This window comes from Felis catus, chromosome A1, assembly GCF_018350175.1.
Source record: "Felis catus isolate Fca126 chromosome A1, F.catus_Fca126_mat1.0, whole genome shotgun sequence".
NCBI lineage: Eukaryota > Metazoa > Chordata > Mammalia > Carnivora > Felidae > Felis > Felis catus.
In genome coordinates, this window is record NC_058368.1 from 42,986,364 (window position 1) to 43,008,904 (window position 22,541).

The 22,541-nt window shown below is 33.8% G+C and overlaps 1 long non-coding RNA gene across 2 annotated transcripts in view; it reads right to left on the bottom strand.

Annotated features, from left to right (window-relative positions):
- Nucleotides 1-22,541, bottom strand: part of LOC123384429 — a 134,230-nt gene that overhangs the window by 40,337 nt on the left and 71,352 nt on the right. The gene's annotated exons all lie outside the window — the stretch shown is intronic.

A 22,541-nucleotide genomic window follows, 5' to 3' on the forward strand; every position in this document is an offset into this window, starting at 1 on the left:
TGCTACATCTGAGACATAGATTTTTTTATTCAAAGAAATAAGCAAATTTATTAAGAAGGAAAACTTTTTTCCTAAGGTATCTAAATATATCACCTGTGTTCATCACTCATTGAATAAAGGGAATTTGTTTCTCTTAAGGGCATATAGGTCTTAATACTGCTTCAGTAAGTCAATGGCCAATAGGTACAACCTCTACATTACATCTGTCTCTTGTGAGAAATAAATTACTCATAAACTAATGTAAGAGAATTATGCATGATATTTTGTTTTGTTGTATTATTTTTGTTTTTACTTTTGGTTTCCCCAAGACTAGTCTATAACAGATATGCTCATGAGTTTTCAGATCATCATGGACAACGTGGCAAGTTAGATTTAGAAAGATTACTGGATTTGAGTAGAAGATATGAGTATTTTGTAAGGCAGAGTTGAATGATAAGAAATGTATAGGAGCAAAAATACAGAAAATATTAGTTTTTTTAATAATTTATTTTTTAATTTACATCCAAGTTAGTTAGTATATAGTACAACAATGATTTCAGGAGTAGATTCCTTAATGCCCCTTACCCATTTAGCCTATCCCCCTTCCCACAACCCCTCCAGCAACCCTCTGTTTGTTCTCTATAGTTAAAGAGTCTCTTATGTTTTCTCTCCCTCACTGTTTTTACATTATTTTTGCTTCCCTTCACTTATGTTCATCTGTTTTTATCTTAACGTCCTCATATGAGTGAAGTCATATGACATTTGTCTTTCTCTGACTAATTTCACTTAGCTTAATACTCTCTAGTTCCATCCACGTAGCTGCAAATGGCAAGATTTCATTCTTTTTGATTGCCGAGTAATACTCCATTGTATATATATACCACATCATCTTTATCCATTCATCCGTCGATGGACATTTGAGCTCTTTCCATACCTTGGCTATTGTCCACAACACTGCTATAAACACTGGAGTGCATGTGCCCCTTCAAAACAGCACACCTGTATCCCTTGGATAGATACCTAGTAGTGCAATTCCTGGGTTGTAGGGTAGTTCTATTTTAAATTTTTTGAGGAAACTCCATAGTGTTTTGCAGAGTGGCTGCACCAGCTTGCATTGCCACCAACAATGCAAAAGAGATCCTCTTTCTCCGCATCCTCACAAACATCTGTTATTGGCTGAGATGTTAATGTTAGCCATTCTGACAGGTGTGAGGTGGTATCTCATTGTGTTTTTGATTTGCATTTCCCTGATGATGAGTGACGTTGACCATCTTTTCATGTGTTGGTTGGCCATCTGGATGTCTTCTTTGAAGAAGCAGGTATTCATTTCTTTTGCCCATTTCTTCACTGTATTATTTGGGTTTTTGGGTGTTGAGTTTGATAAGTTCTTTATAGATTTGGATACTAACCCTTTATCTGATATGTTGTTTGCAAATACCTCCTTCCATTCTGTCTGTTGCCTTTTAGTTTTGCTTATTGTTTCCTTCCCTGTGCAAAAGTTTTTATTTTGATGAGGTCCCAATAGTTCATTTTTGCTTTTGCTTCCCTTGCCTCTGGAGATGTGTTGAGTAAGAAGTTGCTGCAGCCGACATCAAAGAGGTTTTTGCCTGCTTTCTCCTTGAGGATTTTGATAGGTTCCTGTCTTACATTTAGGTCTTTCATCCTTTTTGAGTTTATTTTTGTGTATGGTATAAGAAAGTGGTCCAGGTTCATTCTGCATGTCTCTGTACAGTTTTCCCAGCACCGTTTGCTGAAAATACTATCTTTATTCCATTGGATATTCTTTCCTGCTTTTCCAAAGATTAGTTGGCCATACGTTTGTGGGTCTATTTCTGGGTTCTCTATTCTGTCCTATTGATCTGAGTGTCTGTTCTTGTGCCAGTACCATACTGTCTTGATGATTACAGCTTTGTAATACATCTTAAAGTCCAGGATTGTGATGCCTCCTGCTTTGGTTTTCTTTTTCAAGATTTCTTTGGCTATTCGGGGTCTTTTCTGGTTCCATACAAACTTTAGGATTGTTTGTTCTAGCTCTGGGAAGAATGCTGGTGTTATTTTGATAGGGATTGCCAGAGAATATTCTTTTTTAAAAAGATGTTTATCTATTCATTTTTTTAAAAAGAATGTTTATTTATTTATTTTCTACAGAAAGAGAGAGAGAGAAACAGAGAGAGGCAGAGAGAGAAGAGAGAAAGAGAAGAGAAGGTGGGGCAGAGAGAGAGGGAGACAAAGAATCCCAAGTAGGCTCTGCACTGTCAGTGCACAACCCGATGCGGGGCTTGAAGTCACAAACTGTGAGATCATGACCTGAGCTGAAATCAAGAGTCAGATGCTTACCTGACTGAGCCCCAAGTCACCCCCAGAAAATATTCTTAACATTTTCTGGTGCTATGAAAAAAGATTTGAAAAAGGAAGAAGCTTTAATTTGGGGTAATGGGTATGGATGGTCATAAATGCTATTGTCCTTGATATTTTGTCGTATTATTCTGGCTTCTCCTGTAAAAAAACAAATCCCATTCCATTCACATTTAAATAAGGAAAAAAATTAAAGGATCCAAGTACTTTGTCTCGTCCTTTTGACTGTCACATTATATAATATAATGTAATTAATGTACATTATGTTAGGTATTATATACATAATATAATATGTATAATATATAATAAATATATTTTATATACATACAGATGTATTATATATAACATTATATACATACATAATATATGTATGTATATATTATATAATATAATGTAATTCATATATTATAAAAGTTATGTTTGAACTTATACTTTGATACTCTGTTCTCTACTGTTTTGCTGTTAAAAACAGACTTTTGGTTCTGTATGACTAAACACTGACCCTCTCTATATTATAATATTCTTGACATATCATGTTTTGACAGATTTCAGGCATATATCTGCCTTAAATAATACCTGGCTGGTTTTTTTCTAAGTTTATTTATTTAGTTTTGAGAGAGAGAACACAAATAGCAGAGGGGTGCAGAGACGGGGAGGGAGACAGAGTCTGAAGCAGGCTCCAGGCTCTGTATTGTCAGCACAGAGCCCGATGCAGGGCTCGAAGTCACAAACTGCAAGATCATGACATGAGTTGAAGTCAGACATTAAACTGACTGAGCTACCCAGGCGCCCTTCCCTGGTTGTTTTTTAATGTCTTGTATTTGTTTTTAGTGATTTATAACTGATAATTTCTTTTTTTTTTTGAAGTTTATTTATTTATTTTAAGAGTGGGGGTAGTGGGAGAGAGAGAATCCCAAGCAGGCTCCACACTGTCAGTGCAGAGCTTGATGCAAGGCTTGATCTCACCAACAGTGACATCATGACCTGAGCCAAGATCAAGCGTCAGACATTTAACCAATTGAGCCATCCAGGTGCCCCATAACTGATCATTTCTTAAGTGAGATTGTGACTTTCATCAATTCTAGAAATTTCACATATAAAATTTCTTCCAATATTTTCTTTCTCTTACTATTTTACATTTAAATATGTATTACCTTCTCTCATCCTATTCTCTAGTAGCACTTAAACTTTTTTGTATTTTATATTATTTTATATTTCTGACTTCTTATGTTGAATGTTCTGTGTTTTCTTCAGATGGTTCATCCATCCAACTAATTCTTTCTTTGGCTGTGTTTTTTCTGTTGTTTAACTCATGTAGAATTTTTATTCTGAGTTATGGTTTTGAAAAGTCTTTACTAGTTGGTTTTTAGTGGGCTTTCCTCCACAAAAATCCCCATATACATACTTATAGTATACTCTCCTCAGGAAATTTTCAATTTATAATCTAATAACTTAAGTTCTTAAGTGTTCTTATTTCACATATATGTGTATTAATTTCCTATTACTACCATAACAATTATCACAATAATTTGAGATAATTACTACAATAGTGAAGTAAATTAAAGCAATACATTTTTATTCTCTTATAGTTGTGGAGGTTAAAATTCTTAAATAAATCTTAAGGGGCTAAATTCAAGATGTTGGCAGGTCTGGTTCTTTCTGTGGCTTTAGAGGAAAATCTGTTCTTTGCATCTTCTAGCTTCTAAACGCTGCTGGTATTCTGTGATTCTTTGGCTTATAGCTTTATCACTTCAGTCTCTGCTTCTATTATCACATTGCTTCCTCTGTCTGTAAGTCTACTCCCTATAAGACCTTTGTGATTATAGGATAATCCAGCATAATGTCTTCATCTTAAAATTTTCAACTTAATCACATCTTAAGGCCCTTTCACTATGTAAAGTAACATATCCACAGGTTACAGGGATCAGATGTCAACATATTTGGAGGCCAGTATTCAGGCTAACATAATATGCAATAATTCTAACACACAATGTTTATATATCTAGTTTTTAAATTACTTTTCCCTGATGCAGATAATTTATGGAGACTTGTTCTTATAATATTTTATGATTTTTAATTGGTATTTTTATTTTTTTATATCTCTATGGCATTTCTACGAGGTTTGGTTTTAAGTTTGATTTCTTATAGAAGATGTCTTTTTTTTTCTTTATTTCTCTGCCTGAGACCTGGAGGAAATACAAATCTAGTCTGGTTTAAATTATTTTTTCTTTCATATTTTTTGAACCAGACAAACTGTGCAAATTCAATTCCCATACTTAGCCAGTTGCCATAAAATCTCAAGAGAAGCGATTTCTATTTTACTTATACCAAGAACCTGGAACACAAGAGGTAAATTTTCTTTCCTTTCTGTCTTCAAAATTTTTTCAGTTAACTTTTTCTTATAGTATAGATCTTTCTCCATTCCTAACTCTATGTGTGGTGAATTCTTATATTGGTCCCTACCCTCCACAGGTGCAGATTCACTGATTTTCAACAACCCCCTCAGAGGTATACAAATTCAGGATTTATAGCAGCTTCAGAAATTGCATATTTTCCTAAATTTGTCATCTCAATTTGTTCTGACCTCAAAAAAATTACATTTCTGTGTGATATATACAACTACTCTATTAAAATATGATTTTGGTCTCACAATTTTAGATATTTTGTAGCCACTGGTTCATATGGAAGTGAGCATAACTATGCCTCAGCTTTTTTAAACAGTAATTTATTTAGTTCATTAAAAAGTGGATTCCATTTCAAAATGGTAATTTAATACTATTTTAGATCTATTTCAAGTGAATAGAGCTTACCAAATAAGTTTTAGAAATTTATTTCCATGTCCTAAGTTTTATTGCAGGAGAGTTTGCCAATATATGTTTGATAATTATTGATATTTTTTATATTTACTTATTTATTTATTTTAGAGAGACAGTGTGTGTGAGCAGGGGATAGGGGGCAGAGAGAGAGAGAGAGAGAGAGAGAGAGAGAGAGAGAAAATCTTAAGCAGTCTCCATGCTCAGCACAGAGCCCAATGTGGGGCTTAGTCTCACAACGGTGGGATCATGACTTGAGCCAAAATCAAGAGTCAGACACTTAACCAACTGAGCCACCCAGGTGTCCCTATAGCAGCTTTTAGATTACACATTTGGGATGGCAATACTCTGAAGTGCAATGCTCTGCATGGTGTGGATGAGGAAAAGGAGTTCAATATTCATTTCCCAAACTTAAATGCTAATTTGTCAGAGATTCTATAAAGCAGAATACTTCACATAAGCCAATATTTACCCACATGTTTTGATCAGACCTCACTGAAACCAAAATGTACAAAGCCCAAAAAACAAACAAACAAAACAAAACCTTACAAAAATATCTTTAAATGAGCTGTAAAGGAATTATATTTTTAAAATAAGGTTACATTTCCATATTAATTGGCAAAATTGCAATTATACCTTTAAGTGTGATAATAATTACAAATGGTCTATTTCCTGTATATTTGGAAATACATTTTCTGAGTAATTTAGAAGGAGTATTTCAATATATTTTCACTTATGCCCACTAAAGCTAGTATTTTATTTATTAGTGTTTCCAACATGGAGTATATACTGCAATCCATAGGTGATGTTCTATTCTTATCACTGACACTGAAGCAAATGAAATTTTGATGTTTATATATCCATAAACTGAGGAAGAATCAATAGAAATTAATACCTGTGACCAAAGGACAAGGCTCCTCTTGAGTATTAAAATCAAACTGTGAATTTCCTTACAGTATCTCAATAGCCACATTTTAAATCCAAAACAGAGAGAATGACTATTTTCATTTACTTCTCAGGAATATGTACTTTTCTATCATTCATTTTAGTGAAAGGGTTTCATTATTTTGTTTTCACAAGGAATTATTTTTATTGCCCATAAATAGTTTGCTTGTAAATTTGAGGAATGATTTCTTTAAGGATCCACAATTTGTGAAGCCTATAAAGATTTGGGGTAAAAGAATGACAGCACGGTCTAGTAGACTTAAACTCTAATTTTAAGAATGTGACTTGGAGCACCTGGCTAGCTCAGTCGGTTAAGTGTCCAACTCTTGGTCTCAGCTTCGGTTATGATCTCACACTTCCTGGGATTGAGCCCCTGTTGGGATCTGCACTGACAGTGCAGAGTCTGCTTGGGATTCTATACAAACAAACAAACAAACAAACAAACAAACAAACAAACTTTGAAAAATAAAGAATGTGATTTAAAGTAAGATTATAGAATTAGATAATCCTATGAAAAATGCATATGATGTAGCATTTATTGTTTTCTTGGCATTTGGTTTTCTACCAAATTGGCCATAATATCTTAGAAGTCCTTAGAATAGAAGTCCTGATAACCACAAAGCTATAATATAAAACAAATGCAGGGGGTAAAGAAAATTTTCTATAGCTATAGATCAATGATGCAGCTCTAGAAATATCTTAAAAACTTGCAGTAAAGCTGTTTCAGTGTTGTGTTTCCCAGATTCTGCTTCATTGCTCATTTGTGAAAACAAACATTTGCCATGAAGACATAACTGCCAATTTAGCCTAAATAAGACAAATGAGATAATGAGACCAGTGGCAAATGCGAGTTGACAAATCCTGCAGAATGCCCAGCTTCAAGTAAAAAGCTTTCCTTTCCTGCCAAAAGGTCTATATGCTAATGCTAACTAATTTGCCAACCTTGGCCCTACATTGTTTGACAATAGCTGAGCATCCCAATTTGTTATAGTTGTGACATTAATTTGGATGTAAAATGTGGCTTGATCTAGTAATCTATGCAACCTCTTCACCCAGCAACCAATCACACAGATGTATACTTTGTACTGAAAAGGCTTACAAATGCAGAGAGGTTTTTTGTTTTTTTGTTTTTGTTTTTGTTTTTGTTTTTTGTTTTTGTTTTGTTTTGTTTTTAAACTCAGGATATATTAATATAGAAAAGGTAGTGGTATAGACATCATAACTGTGACTTTCACCTGTGCATATCTTGGTTAGAGTAATAAGGTGAAATAAAGTATGTTATTTACTTTAACATAATGAGGTCATTTGGAATATTTGCCCTGAATCAGTTATTCAAATATCTGTAACTTAGCCACCAGTTTTGATGGACTTTGAGAAGTCAATTTAGAGGATTAAAAAATATATATATCTTTTGAATCTTTCCAGAATTACAAAATAACCACAGGTAATGATTCTCACACATTCTTCAATTCATTTTCCTTATTATTTAAAAGAAAAATGTTCCTATGTGTTTGCATTACTCCTGAAGTAACTTAATTTTGTGGATTACAGTAGAAATAAGCTAAAATTTATTTAGAGAAATCTGGTATTTAAAAAAAAATAGGTACTTAACAGTTAATAAATGCTTGTTTTGTGCCTTTAACTAGGTTAAGCAATAATAGTACTAAAATTGCATATAGGAAGGATAGATTTTGAAAACAAGTGCTTATTTTGACTGAGTATGAATTGGTGTGGGTCATTCATTTTAGAAGTACACTAGAATTGCAGGGCGCTAATTCACACTTTGTAAACTGTACTAAGACATTTAGTTCCTCTCAGGTAGCTAAAAATGAATGTAAGACATTTTATAATTACAAAATTAGTACATACTAATTCTACCATCATAAAATCAATTAATCAAAAACCCTTTGGAAAGCTGTTTGGAATGAGGAAGTGAGGAAGAGCAAACCAGACAGAAGTCAAAGTCTTTTTGTAACCTTTGCTTTGAAAAACATCATTAAAAAATAAATTCATCAAACGGATATATTTCTTCCCAAATTAGGACAATTCATGATAATACCCATAAGTTTCTGTAAATAACCTTTTAAATTTCATTTAAAATACATTTATAGAAAATATTGGAGCTTAAAATATTTTAAATTACAAAAACAGAATTTTGAAACAATATTTTGAATTTTTATCTCCTAGGTCTATATTCTTATTGAGGGGGAAATAATCTAAAAATATAAAGGTCTATTCACAGTTTTTAAAAATGCATTAAAATGTTTTTAACTCTGCCATCAACTTATAAAATTATAGAAATAAAGAACTGCAAAGAACTTAGAAGTTATATGAACACACTTCTAGACAAATGGTAACAAATGTTAATTTGATTCTTGAATATTTTCTATTACAAATGTTGCAGGCAGCCTCTAAGATGGCTCCCAGTGATTGTCCCTCCTAGTTAGTATTCATGCCCTTATTATATATAACTGTCTTTTTTGTTTGTAGGCTGGTAATGACTCACTTATAACAAATAGAATATGGCAAAATTTATGGGACTTCACTTCTAAAATTAGGTTACAAAAAAACTTTGACTGATATATTCCCTAATATATCAAGCTACAAAATAGTAGTGCATCCATGGGTCTCATAATAGCCAGGGCTCTCCAGGCTCTCTAAGGCACAGGCCATATTTGAATGCAAAAGAAGCTGGAGAGGGTCCAGACACCACCACTTGGTCTAAACTGCTAGAAGAACTTTATGGGAAATCAATATAAAAGTTAAGTGAGAAATGGAAAGGGTTGCTTCCCTGAGTGGTGGTGTCTGGACCCTCTTCAGCTTCTTTTGCATTTCAAGAGTAGCCACAACTCACTCATGGAGTTTAATGATAAACATTTCTGATAACCAGGTACAATATGCTTGGTACATCAGCATTCAGATTGTCAACACATTCCAGAACAGAGTGGCAAGAAGGTAAATCCAGAGTCATGTTATCAGTTGTTGCTTGGTATGAGTGAATTCAGACCCACTGTTAACACTTTAACATCAGTTTACCCCTAAATTCTGGATACAGCTATATCATGTATACTTTTTAACATCCTTTTATATCTCTTTTCAACAGTAAATTTTTGATCAGTCAAGTCAATCTTCATGTGAGCTACATCAATTGAAGATTGAAGATCAATTTTCTTAAATAATATTCTTCTCTGTGATTTCTCATTGGAATATATCCTTTTTTACTCAGTGTCTTTCAAACAACCAACATATCTTTTATTATACCAAACACCAGTAGATGTGCTATTAAACTAATGTTTTGTACACCAAATATATAGTCACAATATATCAAGGGTGTCTTCCAATAAGATAAGTGATTATTAAAAAGTTCATTGAATTTGGTTGGGGCCTATCAAGCCTGTGCTCCCAGTCATAACCCACTTAAAAACAATCAGCTCTGACAAATATTATATTTTAAGTATCATTGTGTACAATGATTCATCTACTTCCCATTGAGATGACATACCACAGATTATATTTTGCCTTGTTCCTACCAATTGTGTTACCAGGAAGCCTTTCCTAGTCAATGCTTCTCGGACATTCTTCACAACTTGTTCTGTTGATATTTTTTCTATGAGTGAGTTCCTCTAGCCTGGACTTCCCTGATACCCAGGAATTCTCCTCACAACATATTTGACTCCATGGTCATCTACATAAGATACCCATTCTAAACAAGGGATCACACCTTCTCCCAAAATGTCACTCAGGAAAATCGCCCAATTATTTTAGGGATATTTGTGCTCCACATACCTGTTGTTCATCATCTTTCTAAGTCTTGCCAAATTTGGCTAGTTTCTTGCCAAAGTAATCCCTCTAAAATTTCTACCTGGGAAAGTATACACTTTTCAACATGTGGCATGCTTCCAAAAATGCTATTTCTGCTTGGCTCAAAACACTTTGTTATATATTAAAAGTTCCTGAATCCCTTCAAGATCATTGTGGTCAGTGTTGACTTCACCACTACACTTGCATTGCCACTATTAAGCATGAGTATGGTCTAGAGAAACTATTTACATACCCCACGTCATATTGAGGTTATTAGTAAATCATTAATCACATATATTCTTTGCCAGAATCTACTCAATCTATGTGTACTGTAAGAAATTCCTAAAGGGAATTTGCTTGGGGCTCTAGAAGAGAACATCAATGAGTATGGATCTACACCTTCTCTATAATATTAACCCCCTCATTATGATCAACCTCTTTTCAGTTCCTATTCTTGATCTCATTACATTCACATTTACTATATTCAGAACAGCAGAGAAGGCTCTGGCATACCAAATAAGCTACAGCAATATAACATTCCTCATATCTTGGCAACAACTTTAACAGTGTGTCAGTCTGGTTTGTGGTTATTTAATGCACAGGTGATCAAATATTGTACAATCATAGATCTGTCCAGTGTAAATATAATACTTCTTTCAGCATAAAAACTTGATTAGTGAACACTGCCTATAAACCTTTAACTAAAAGAAGGTTCCAAATGACAAAGATGCAGTAGGGTCATCAGTGAGTGATGCATCATACTTTTTCCCCTCTGAATTACACAAGAAGAATTTTTTGGCAAAATTCCTAATTCGTCTTTAGTGCAGTGACTTTTTTTCTGGAGAAAACTGCTGGTGGTCTTCCCCAAGGACCCCAAACTAACTTTTGTCATTTTCTTGCCTGGAGACACTCTTGAGGGAACAAAGCATTAGCAATTTTCCTGACATTATCACTCACTTCCTAGTTCCTTTATTTAAGTTACTGTTTACCTGTTTTTCATTATCCCCAAATTTTACCTACTTTCTACTTGGATTGGGTTGAAGGGCTCAGGCACAATCCACAACCATAAAGTTGGGAAAAGCTGTCTTTTCTTTCATCCATTCTCATTCTTGGATTTGTGAGCCACAGATAACCTACATACCAAAAAAAAGTCAGAGCTGCCAACATAAGGCCTATTTAACCCAACAATTCTTTTGAAATAAGTGCTACAAGAGTCTTAGAGTTAATGTCATGTGCCAAAATGTCTCTCTTAATAGGAGCCAACAAACTGAATCAAGGCCTTGGTACCAAGGGATACTATATTACAATAGAAAAAAAAATGTCAAGTGGAAAAGACAAAGATTTGTATTATGACATCATCTGCTACATATGCACTCCCCATTTCTGCACCCAAAAATATTCCTTTTATATCCTCCCTATTTAAGCATTAAAACCAGTCATCTGCATGCAGATAAGTTCTTTGTTCCGTGTTCCATTTTTTAGCAAATGTTTTCATTGACCCTTTCAATTTCTTTTCAAAGCACCACTCTGAAGGTGAGAATGAAAGAAATATCTCCAAATAATATGGTGCTTTTAGCAGATCAGTACATCACAGTCATTGTGAAGTAGGTCCCTTAAGAGGAGAAAATATATATGGGTGCTTCAAATTGAAATGATTCAAATTGTTCCTATATTTCTGTAACATTTTGACCATTGTTCCAGTATAGACATTTACAACAACAATAACAAAAAAAGTGGAGAATGTACTAATGCCTATCAGAACCCTTATAAATCCTCCAGAAGCTTTAAGTAATGGTTCAAAATGATCTCCCTGATAATAATCAGCTGGACTCTCCCTGTGGAATTCATTCCATGGCAAGTTAAAAAAAGAAAAAAAAAAGATCTTTTCTTATCATCATTCTGAAGAGCCATAGGCAACTATTGGTACCTCAACTGAGAACAAAGAAATATATCTTCATTCAGACGAACTGCCCCTATGGAAACTCATCTCTTATACTCAGCTTGCTACTTCAAATAGTTTTTGAAACATCCCATTCTTGTTCCTTTAGAATTTTCTGCTAGGATTTTTAGGGAGCATTCCACATCTACTACCTTTTCTTCCTTTCTTGGGATTCCAGAAGTCCTTCCAAAATTAGAGATCTCTGCAAGTTGGTATTTTTAAGTATCCAGTTGTCTATGACTCACTTAATCAAACACATAGGCAGGCTATCACCTCTGCCCTAGAATTTGTTAAAATCCACACATATTTCCTGAGAATAAACTCCCAGATTTTGTACAAAAAGCTGAACATACTACTCCAAGTAATTTAACCTACTGTACCAATTTGCCCTTTCCTACTTTTCCAAGAATATTTTTCCTCCACCAGCTGAATTGCTGAAATTCCTTTTTCTGAGTGTTGTCACAGGTACATCATGCTGCTTGCATTGTTTTATCAAAAAGAAACATAGAGGTAGGTCATTCAGCAATGGCATATGGAGAAAGAAGGTCCTAGGGTTGGTTAATTGTCATGCAAATGGTAGCCATATTATGTGATGATTCTCCTGAGGCATCAGCTACAGGATTCTGTATATATACAGGATACTGTATATATACAGGATTAATATATATATTAATATATCTATACAGCACTTAGACACACACACACACACACACACACACACACACACACACACAATTTTCACTTGATAAATGAACTTTCTTTGGAAACTTCCAATGAGAGTCTCAATTGTCTTCATCATAGGCTCAGAGTTTCCCTTTGGTCTTCTGACACACTTTCTCTGAATTATTCTAACCTTTTTCCCAGCCACAAATCCCATGCAAGATAATTAAGAAAGTAAATTCATTATTTTTATCCTGTTTGCCTTTAGTTGCTGGGTGCTGTCTCTACTAGAGCCCAATACCACGTGAATAGTTTTTGGTGAAAGAGGAATGAGTAGCAGTCTATTATCATCGTAGCCTATAACAAGGATTTGGGGAAGCATAAACTGACTTCTGTCACAAAGTTCATCGAGCATGATGGCAAGTTGGTAAAATGTCTAACGTCATATATTCATTTGGTTCTTATGGTCCCAGTGGCCTAGCACAAGTGCTGTGCTACAGCACTTTCTGTATCCCACAATATGAAACTCTGTTCAGATGTCCACTTGAATTGTCTTTTTCCTAGCCCACTTAGCTCTTCTTTCACTTTGCTTATTTTAAATAGGCAATAAAATTCCCAAAATTAGGAGGGTGTATAATTAAGAATTAAATATATTCATTAAATGCTGGACTGTCTTATTAGTAGTCAAATTCTTCAGAAACAGTAATTTGTTCCTATTTTTGTAAAGCTCTCTTGAGGCACCAAATGTATTTCAAAATTTTATTGTCTTAGCCTGCTTCTGAAATTTTGAAAACTATTAACCATTCTCTATAAAACTTATGTGTAACTTTTGTTATCAAGGGGTTTTTTTTTTGCTTCTTTTCCTCATTCTGTTACTATTATAATGCCAACAACCCAATAATTCAGTCTTTTCTTCACCAATATCATGCTCAAATCTGTCTTCACAGAAGTATAATAGTACATGATAAAAGTATAATAGTACATGACAATACCTTTGACAATGTGGTAAAAATGTGTTCAATTTCTACCTATGTAAAGGCAAATGTGAGTTTTATTTTCTTCTGTTGAAAGTATGAAAATAAAGCATCAACACAATCAATCACAGTATATCAGTCTCCATTAGCTTGTTGTATCTTTTGGATAGTTTATATCAGATACTCCTATCAACTGCATTGCATTATTCATTCTTTGTTAGTCTACATCAGTCTTCACAATCCTTCTTCCTTTCTCATTCATCAAACTCAAATTGCTATAGGGTACATTGATATTATTACCCTCACTTCTACCATTTCTTATGTCAAAGTTGAAATTTTTTGTTGCCCTTGGGAATTCTTTTTTTTTTTTAATTTTTTAATGTTTATTTATTTTTGAGAGAGAGAGACAGAGTACGAGCAGGGAAGGGGGAGAGAGAGAGGGAGACACAGAGTCTGAAGCAGGCTCCAGGCTCTGAGCTGTTAGCACAGAGCCTGACACAAGGCTCAAACTCACAAACCGTGAGATCATCACCTGAGCTGAAGTCCGATACTCAACTGACTGAACCACCCAGGTGCCCCTGCCCTTGGGAATTCTATATTGCCTAATATTTATTGACAAATAAGCCTAGGATGGTTCATTTTACATGTCCAATTTATTCTGAATGAGGATAGGCTTGCCTGAAATTTCACCTAAAGGAGATAACAGCAATGTTTGCCACTTAGATCACACTTATTGTGAAACATGAATTTAGGTAAATACCTTTCAGCTTCCAGGATTTTGATCTGCAATTGTATTTCACTCATGAATAACTTCATTCATTGAGTACTTTTCAAGAAAGCATTTTCATAACCATCCAATCCTACCAAAGTCCCTGTAGGGTCTCCTCACTGCCATAGGTAGGGATGCTGGTAAATTAGTTACCTTTATCCAACAAGCCAAAGAGGAAATGCTCCACGTGCCCTGGTATTCAACCTAAAAATTTAACATAGCCTTAAGATTATGCTGGGGGAAGCAGTAACAAGTTCCTGGAGTAAGTCAGACTTCACAGATGAGATTAATTTTGCACCATGTTTCAGCCCTCTTACTTAGTTCTTTTTTTCTTTTTTCCTATTTTAAAGTCATCCAGGTAAGGATAGATTGAATATAACAAGATCCTTTAAGAGAGATGACTTTTAAGGTAGATGCTTTGTGGGTATTTTTTTTTTCCATTTTAATTCTCTCCTTTTAAAAAACATGGCAGCACAACTCTACTTGACTTAATATGCCTTCTTTTTTCAACCATTATCCTTAGGCTTCATTTCCCATTCTCCTTTTTTTGCCCTTTTAAAAATTGCTCTAACCTTTTACACATTCTCAAACTTTACAGAAAATATTGAGAAATTAATCCTTTACTATATTGTAATGCTCTTTTGTCCCCTAAATAGAAAGATTGGAGTTTTCTGAATTATTACACCAACATTGTTTGGGGAAGGAGCATGTCAACAGGGACAACTCTATTTTGATTACTGTATAACTGATCCAATAAAGTTGCCACTATAAGCATTTTATTGTTCAATAGAAATGTTCCATTTTAACATGGAAGAGGAGACAAGGACAATTCTTTTTTGTGAGTACTTGCTTGATTGCCTTTTACCATTTTGAAGAAGATATATCTGTCACATATTGGTCATTAATGGGATGAATGACAAAACCACAACTAATTTTAGGAGATACCCACTCCAAGTAGATGTCTTCATTCTGTAATGTCCAAGCATCAAATTATTAGATTAAATTCAATTATCTTCCAATCTTCAAAAGATTACTGGAACATCAACATGAATCATTACTTTTTTCCCCAAATACTGATCTTAAAATTTTTATTGCTATTCTCTAGTTAATAGTTTAATTTTTGCCAATATAGTCACTGTATCTTTGGGCAGGGGTGGCCATTTTCACTGTTTGCCTCTTTTTTTCCTATTCATTTGTAGTCAAGTATGTCATATAATTTCCTTGGCAAAATTTTTACCATCCCAGATCACAGATGGACAGGTCACCGCCCAGGGACAAAGTTTTATCATTCCTTTCTTCCCATGTTGCCTCTTACCTCATAAATATTTTGCTATATTGAAGAGGGGTCTTTGTGTCAATTCCATGTTTTCCTCTAATCTGCCTGTGACACAGCCATTGATTCAATTTCAGTTGATACTAAGTTTAGAATCCATGAAAATTCACAAGAAATTTTTGCTTCCATTTGAATGACATGCAATAGGCAATACAGCACTCTGACCTGCAGTTGCTTTGGGAGGTGAGGCTCCATCTCAAGCAGAACTTGCAGGTGTCTTCACTGTATAGGTGCACTTTTCTAAAAAGACAGGGTCGAAGACAGTTCTTTTCATTTCAATTAATTAAATCTATCCCTGCCATTTCTTTCCTATTTATTATACTCTGCATGTCACAGAGCCCATCAAGGAGTATGCATAAAGGCATATGCCTCCCATCACAGCTGCAGTTCACCAGTCAGCAGATCACAATAAAGAATTCTGACAGCTAGGGGCGCCTAGCTGAGTCTTTTTATTTAAAAACAATTTTTTTAACATTTACTTATATTTGAGAGAGAGAGACAGAGCATGAGCAGGAAAGGGGCAGAAAGAAAGGGAGACACAGCATCTGAAGCAGGCTCCAGGCTCTGAGCTGTCAGCACAGGGCCCAACATGGGGCTTGAACTCACGAGCGATGAGATCATGACCTGAGATGAAGTCGGATGCTTAACCGACTGGGCCACCCAAGCAGCCCAAGCATCTGACTCTTGATTTTGGCTCAGGTAATGATCTCATTGTTTATGAGTTTGAGCCCCGCGATGGGCTCTGCCCTGACAGTGCAGGGCTGCTTAGAATTCCCTCTCTCCTCCCCTCTCTTGTTTGTGCTCTCTCTCTCTCTCTCAAAATAAATAAACATTTAAAAATATTTAAAAAAATTGGTAGCTAGATGCAACTGCCCAGCTTGGTAAAACACAGATAACATATCACTCCACATTCATTTCTGGAGGCAGTAGTCCTGGGTCATATTTCCAGGAGTTTCTGAGTCTAGGATAATAGTTTAAAGCAGCTATTTTTTTTTACCTGCATATGTATCTGAATACATCATCATTATGATTATCAGCCTATAGACATATCTTGTCAAAGATATTTTGCAGTTGTGGAGTTCCGAAATAGATTCGATATATAAGATGTATCTGATTAGCAAAATCACAGAAGACTTCATAAAATTTTAGGATAAATTTCCTGTATTGCAAGCCCACTGCAAAACTTAGTAGCTCTAAACAAACACCATTTCTTTGCTCACTTTTCTATCAGTAGACAGTTTGGTGAGCTGGGGTCAAGCTGGGCTCGGTTCTTTTGCTCATCTTGCCCATGTTAACTCATGCAGTGACAGTTGTCTGGGACTGGATGATCCCACACAGATGATCTCAATTATATGTCTGGAGCTTTTGCTGGGTGTCTGGATATTCTTCATCTGTGTGATGTCTCTGTTTACATGATTTCTCATCTTCAAGGAAGCTAAACTGTATTTACTTGCAAAATGAAGGTTCCAGGGTCCTCAGAGGATGCATTATACCAGTAAAAGAAAGCTGCTGGATCATCCAAGATTCAAAAGGAAAGATGGCTGATCTCACATCTTGTGGGAGGAAAAGAAAGAAAAGAAAGAAAGAAAGAAAGAAAGAAAGAAAGAAAGAAAGAAAGAAAGAAAGAAGGAAAGGAAGAAAGAAGGAAAGGAAGAAAGAGGGAGAGATATTTTAATCCACCACAATCCCTTTAATCAGCACATTGTATTTTTAACAAAGCAGAATCACATTATGCAATGGAGGATAGTATAGTGGTTAAAAGTGAAGATACTGGTGCTTGGCAATTAGTGAGAATAACAGTATGAAAGGCCATAGAGCATGGCGGTTTAGATTGCAGACTTTGGAACCAATCTACCTAGGTTTGATTCTTGGTTTCTTCACCTAATATTTGTGTGCCTTGGTTAGGTTACTTAACAATCTGTATTTTGGTTTTTTCTTTGCACAATACAAATGATAATTATTAGTAACACATGTGTCATAGGGTTATGTGAGAATCAAATGAGCTAATGTATAATATATGAAGTGCTTGATCTAGTTCCTGAAGCATTTTAAGAACTGAATAAATGTTATGAATCTTTTGTTACTTAATTTACATTGTGCATTGGTTATTATGTTGTTATTTCTTTTAAAAATTTTATAAATGATTATTGACTTGTGGTCAATTATAACTCACAGGATTTTTTTCCACATGCGCCACAGTTAATTTCAAATAGACTATTCTTCAAATAGTATTTGAAACTTAAAGCCAGCGTACTGTTTTAATCGATAAATTATGGTTTTATACATTCATTTTGGTTTACAAATATGTTTTTCATTTTAATTGTTTTACTATTGGAAATTTCTCCAGTAACTTTTCCATTATAGCTATTGTGACATTCTGAAGTATGTGATAAAATATATATACAGTTTTTGTCTGAAGAAATCTAAACACTACCAAGGATTTTTTATTTTTCCTTTTTTCTGTGTCCTATTGGATTAAAAATTAATCCTTTTCTCCTTTCATTTTTACAAAGCTGGAAAACTATACACTCCATTATATACTTTTACTAACTTTTCCTACCTCTTAAACATACTTTATTTTTTAATGTTTTTCTACTTCATTCATGTTAAAGAGGCTGACATGTTATAAAATTTGTCAAATATTCCCATTCCGTCCTTTAAGTTTTGTCCTACTAAATTGTATTTCTACTTTGTTTCAAAACAAACAAAAATAATTTATTTTATAAGCCTTATACTTATGCTTTATACTTTTTGTATACTTAATCTAATTTATTGAAATGTTTTATTTATGTTTTGCCCACTATTATTTTTTGCTCCTCACTTTTTAGTGTGTTTGCATCTTTTCTTGCCCAACTATCTCATTTAGTAAATTTTCAACAAATGTCTGGAGTTATAAACTCTATTGGTGAAAATGTTTTGTTTCCTTTCTCGATATTAATTTAGCTAGATATAGAGGCAAATACTGTGATTTATTTTCTTTCACTATCCTAACTATTCTATGTATTGTTCTGATAGGATGTCCTACTTCAGATAACAGATTTCTAATTCAGGTAGTATTTGAGTATTTTCCCATTTTCCTTGAGATTTTATTTTCTAATTTATTTTTCCTAAGCATGCTTTTTATCCTTATGTTTGTTTGTCTCATACAGCAGTGGCATATATTTTCATTCTAATGCATTTTTTGTTGTTGTTAATTACAGAAAATTTGAGACATTGTTTATTTGAATTCGGATGTTCTCCCAACTGTTCTATTCTCTTTTACTGGAAATTCCATGATATATAACTCATAATTACTCCATCTATCTTTTATGTTTTTCATTTTGTAATGCCTTGGATGATTATCTCAATGATAACTTTTGATTCATTAATTCTCTTTCCCTGTTCTCAAACTACTATTTATCCTTTCCTCTTATTTTCATTTCAATTGTTTTCCGTTCTGACAATTTTCTTCTTTTTCTTATTTTCTGATCTTGTTTTATGGACACTATTTTCTTCATAGTCACTCTGAGCTTTAAAAGTACACTTATTTTAATATCTTCAGAGCATTCTGGTATTTTTAATTCAACATTGTGAAATTTACTTATTTTTTGTGTTTTTTTCTGCATGGCTTTGGGTTTCTTTTTGTATGATGTAATTTTGTTCTGCAGGTCCACATTTCACATAAGTTTTCCTTTCTTTATGTTCATTTTTCTCCACAAATAATTTTACAGTTGTCTCACACCCCAGCTACTTCCCAGGGACCACACCTCAGAGGCAATATTGCTTTGTAGATACCTTCAAGGAGACTGCATAATAATCTTCAACAGTACAGATTCACTAGGCTTCTGGATATGAAATTAGTTCTGTTTTCTCCCTTTTCTAAGGCAAATAGTGAATTATGGACCCAAACCTGAAGAGACAGTTGGATCTTCTTTTGCTTCCTTTCACTTGTGAGGAAACATGATCCTAGTCCCAGACTTCACCCAGAGTGCATCCACCTCTAGTCAGTGTCATCCTGTTTCCTTGTCAAGATTGAAGTTCCAGGCCCCATTATCTTCTCACAGTATCCAAAGATATACTTTTAGTTCCCACTCACTAATGTGAGTTTTCCTCTGACCCATAAAATCAGTTTTAATGGACGGAGAAGACTATGGAAAACTTGAATATCATATTTAGAAAGTGGCAGAGACTAATGTCTCTGAATAACTATGGACAAGATCTGCCATGTGGACCTGTTTTTATAGTCACCTTTGCTATAAGAGCAAAAGGAAGACTCTTGAGTTACATATTTGAAGATTGTTATCAGAGGTTATTCACCTGGGTTAATGGTAAATGGTAAACACTTGAGTGTTTTAAGGTTTTAGTAGCAACTTATTAAGTGTTGAATTTTCTGCTGCACTATGGTGATAAAAAGAGGATTGTGCTTTTTAATTTTTTTTTCCTTTGCTTCAAAAGATTTGTTTGGAGTCTACCCCAAACCAAATCCATCAGCATATGAATATGCAAAAAGCATTATATTTCTCATATAATACTGTTAAAAAATCCCCCCAATTAATTCAAAATTAGATAACCATCACTAATGTTTATTAACTTTATTCTCCAAATGGTATAAGTTTGGCTTTGCACATGTAACAATCTGGAAGTAAAGATTTTGGAAGACTTACTGCTATCCTTATCATCCACCCAGAAGTTACGATTCCTTATCATTCCTTTCTAAAAATATGCACTTCTAAATTAGATAATATTCTTTTATGTAACAGTTTATTAAGACCTCAGAAGATTCTTTCTAGGTGAACTTATATGTTTGATTTTTTTGTTTTATTATTGATCATATGATCTGCATATAGTTTTTGAAGATTTGCTCTTAAGATGTAGTGTCTTTATAGTAACATGGATATGTTACTTGAAGGATGCCATCCATGTCAAATTTTATATCTGTGGACGTTTTTAACTTATTGTCAGTTTTTTTCTTTTGAAATAAAAAAAAAACTTCTTAGGTAAACTCAAATATTTTATCTGAATCTTTAGAAAGCTCTTTTGCTCAATTAAATAAGGGAATATTTTGTTTGTTGAAGATTTCTTAATTTTACTATTTTAGTATCTGTGATGATATGACTATTCCTTGTATTTATTTCACTTTTCTATCACTAGTCTGTTCTGTATTTTTGGTCAGAATTAAGTCCAATGTATGATTGTCTCCTCTTATAATTTTTGCATTAAAACATACTGTTTATTTAATTTAGCAGTGTTGCAAATCTTGTGTTTAGCTTGTTGAACTGCTAAGTGGACATTCAGATATTCGAAAATTTCCTTTTTTCAAAAACAATTTACATATATGTTTTTAACTGTGATAGAAAAACACACACTTTGCCTACCTAAAGCATGCTGTCTTGTGGCCACATGATAATACTCCACAGCTCTTACCTAGTCTTTTCCTTCTTTCCTTTGGAATAACTTTTAGAATGTTTTATGCCTGTGGATTCCTCTCTCTATTATCTATTTATCTAAATATCTATCTATGTTATCTATCATTTTTTACTATTACACCCGTACTCCAAATAATGGATGGGTTATTTGGGGGAGAAAGTTCATTTTCTTTTATCATATTTCTGTTATGAATTCCATATACTAGAATCATTCTCAAGATTTACCTGGTGGATGGGCCCATGAATTTTGGTATCAACTCTCACATAGCTGTGAACTTTAAGATACTGAACTCTAAGCCACCAAATGTGTGTATCTGCATATGTGTGTGTATATATGTGTACATATGTAGATACTATTCATGTAGTCATAGGTATGTGAAGTGAGTAGTATGTCAGATGACTTCAATAAATGTTAACTATTTTTTTTATTTTCTATGAAGTTGTTTTAATACTTCTTTTGTTAAAATTCCCATACAAAGAAACATTGATATCTGGAATATGAAAGGTTTTACCTTTTTCCTATTATTTTCATCAAAAAAATTATTAGTCACATCACAATCTTCATTTGTTTTCAATTCCTGTTCCCCACTCATACGTTTAATTTTATCTGAGTATATTTCTTTATCTTCCTTAAGCTTAAAATTCCATTGATCAGAGACAAAAATAGTAACCAAAAATTCCCCTTTTTGATTTTGTTTTGTGTGCTCCAGTCCTTACCTAGGGATCATACTTTCAGAGTAACAGTGCTTCTTGACATTAAACATTTCATAGAAGTTTGGATACCAATAGTTTTAGTTTTGGGAATTCTGCAGATTCCTTTTCTTTTTCCCCAAAATACTGATGTTTTTATGTAAGCGGAGCTCTCTGTTGACCTTAAAAATGCTTTTATCATCAGCAATGACATTTAGAGACTAAATTGTCTTGCATGACAGGAAAATATGTGATATATTATTTAGTTTTTTTCTATTATTTAACTTAAAAACAATTAGTTTTGCATAGTGATTTTATTCAATCTTCCCTTTCTAATGAAAGAAGATATTGAGAACTAATATCTTTCCTCTACAATGACTGCATCCACATTATATTTCAAAACAGGAGTTAACTGTAATTTTCCAAGGAATTTCAGAAGCTTCTAGTGCTGTGCTATATATAATCATGCGACATAGCATTTCTGTTCTGCTATACGGTTTGCAAAACATCCTCAAGTACATATAATTTGTACGAAGAAAATAATTTTTAAAAGACCAAAAATGTTCAGATCACACCCTCTTAGCTGATGATATTGGGATGATTATTCTGGCTTCCTTTTGGGAATCAGTTCTCTAAGAAAAAGGAGTAATTGCTAATATTATTTTGCTTCTATAGCCCATCCTTGCAGACAACACCATTTTAACTCATTTCTTTCTATGTGAAATATCAAGAATAGTTATAATAACAGGTCATCAACTGTCACATGCATTATAAGGAGTGGCCCCAGGACATAAAGCATTAATCTTATAAATTTGAAAATGATTATACAACCTGATTGCAAATGTTGACCTCATAATATTTGGAAAACTGAGACACAG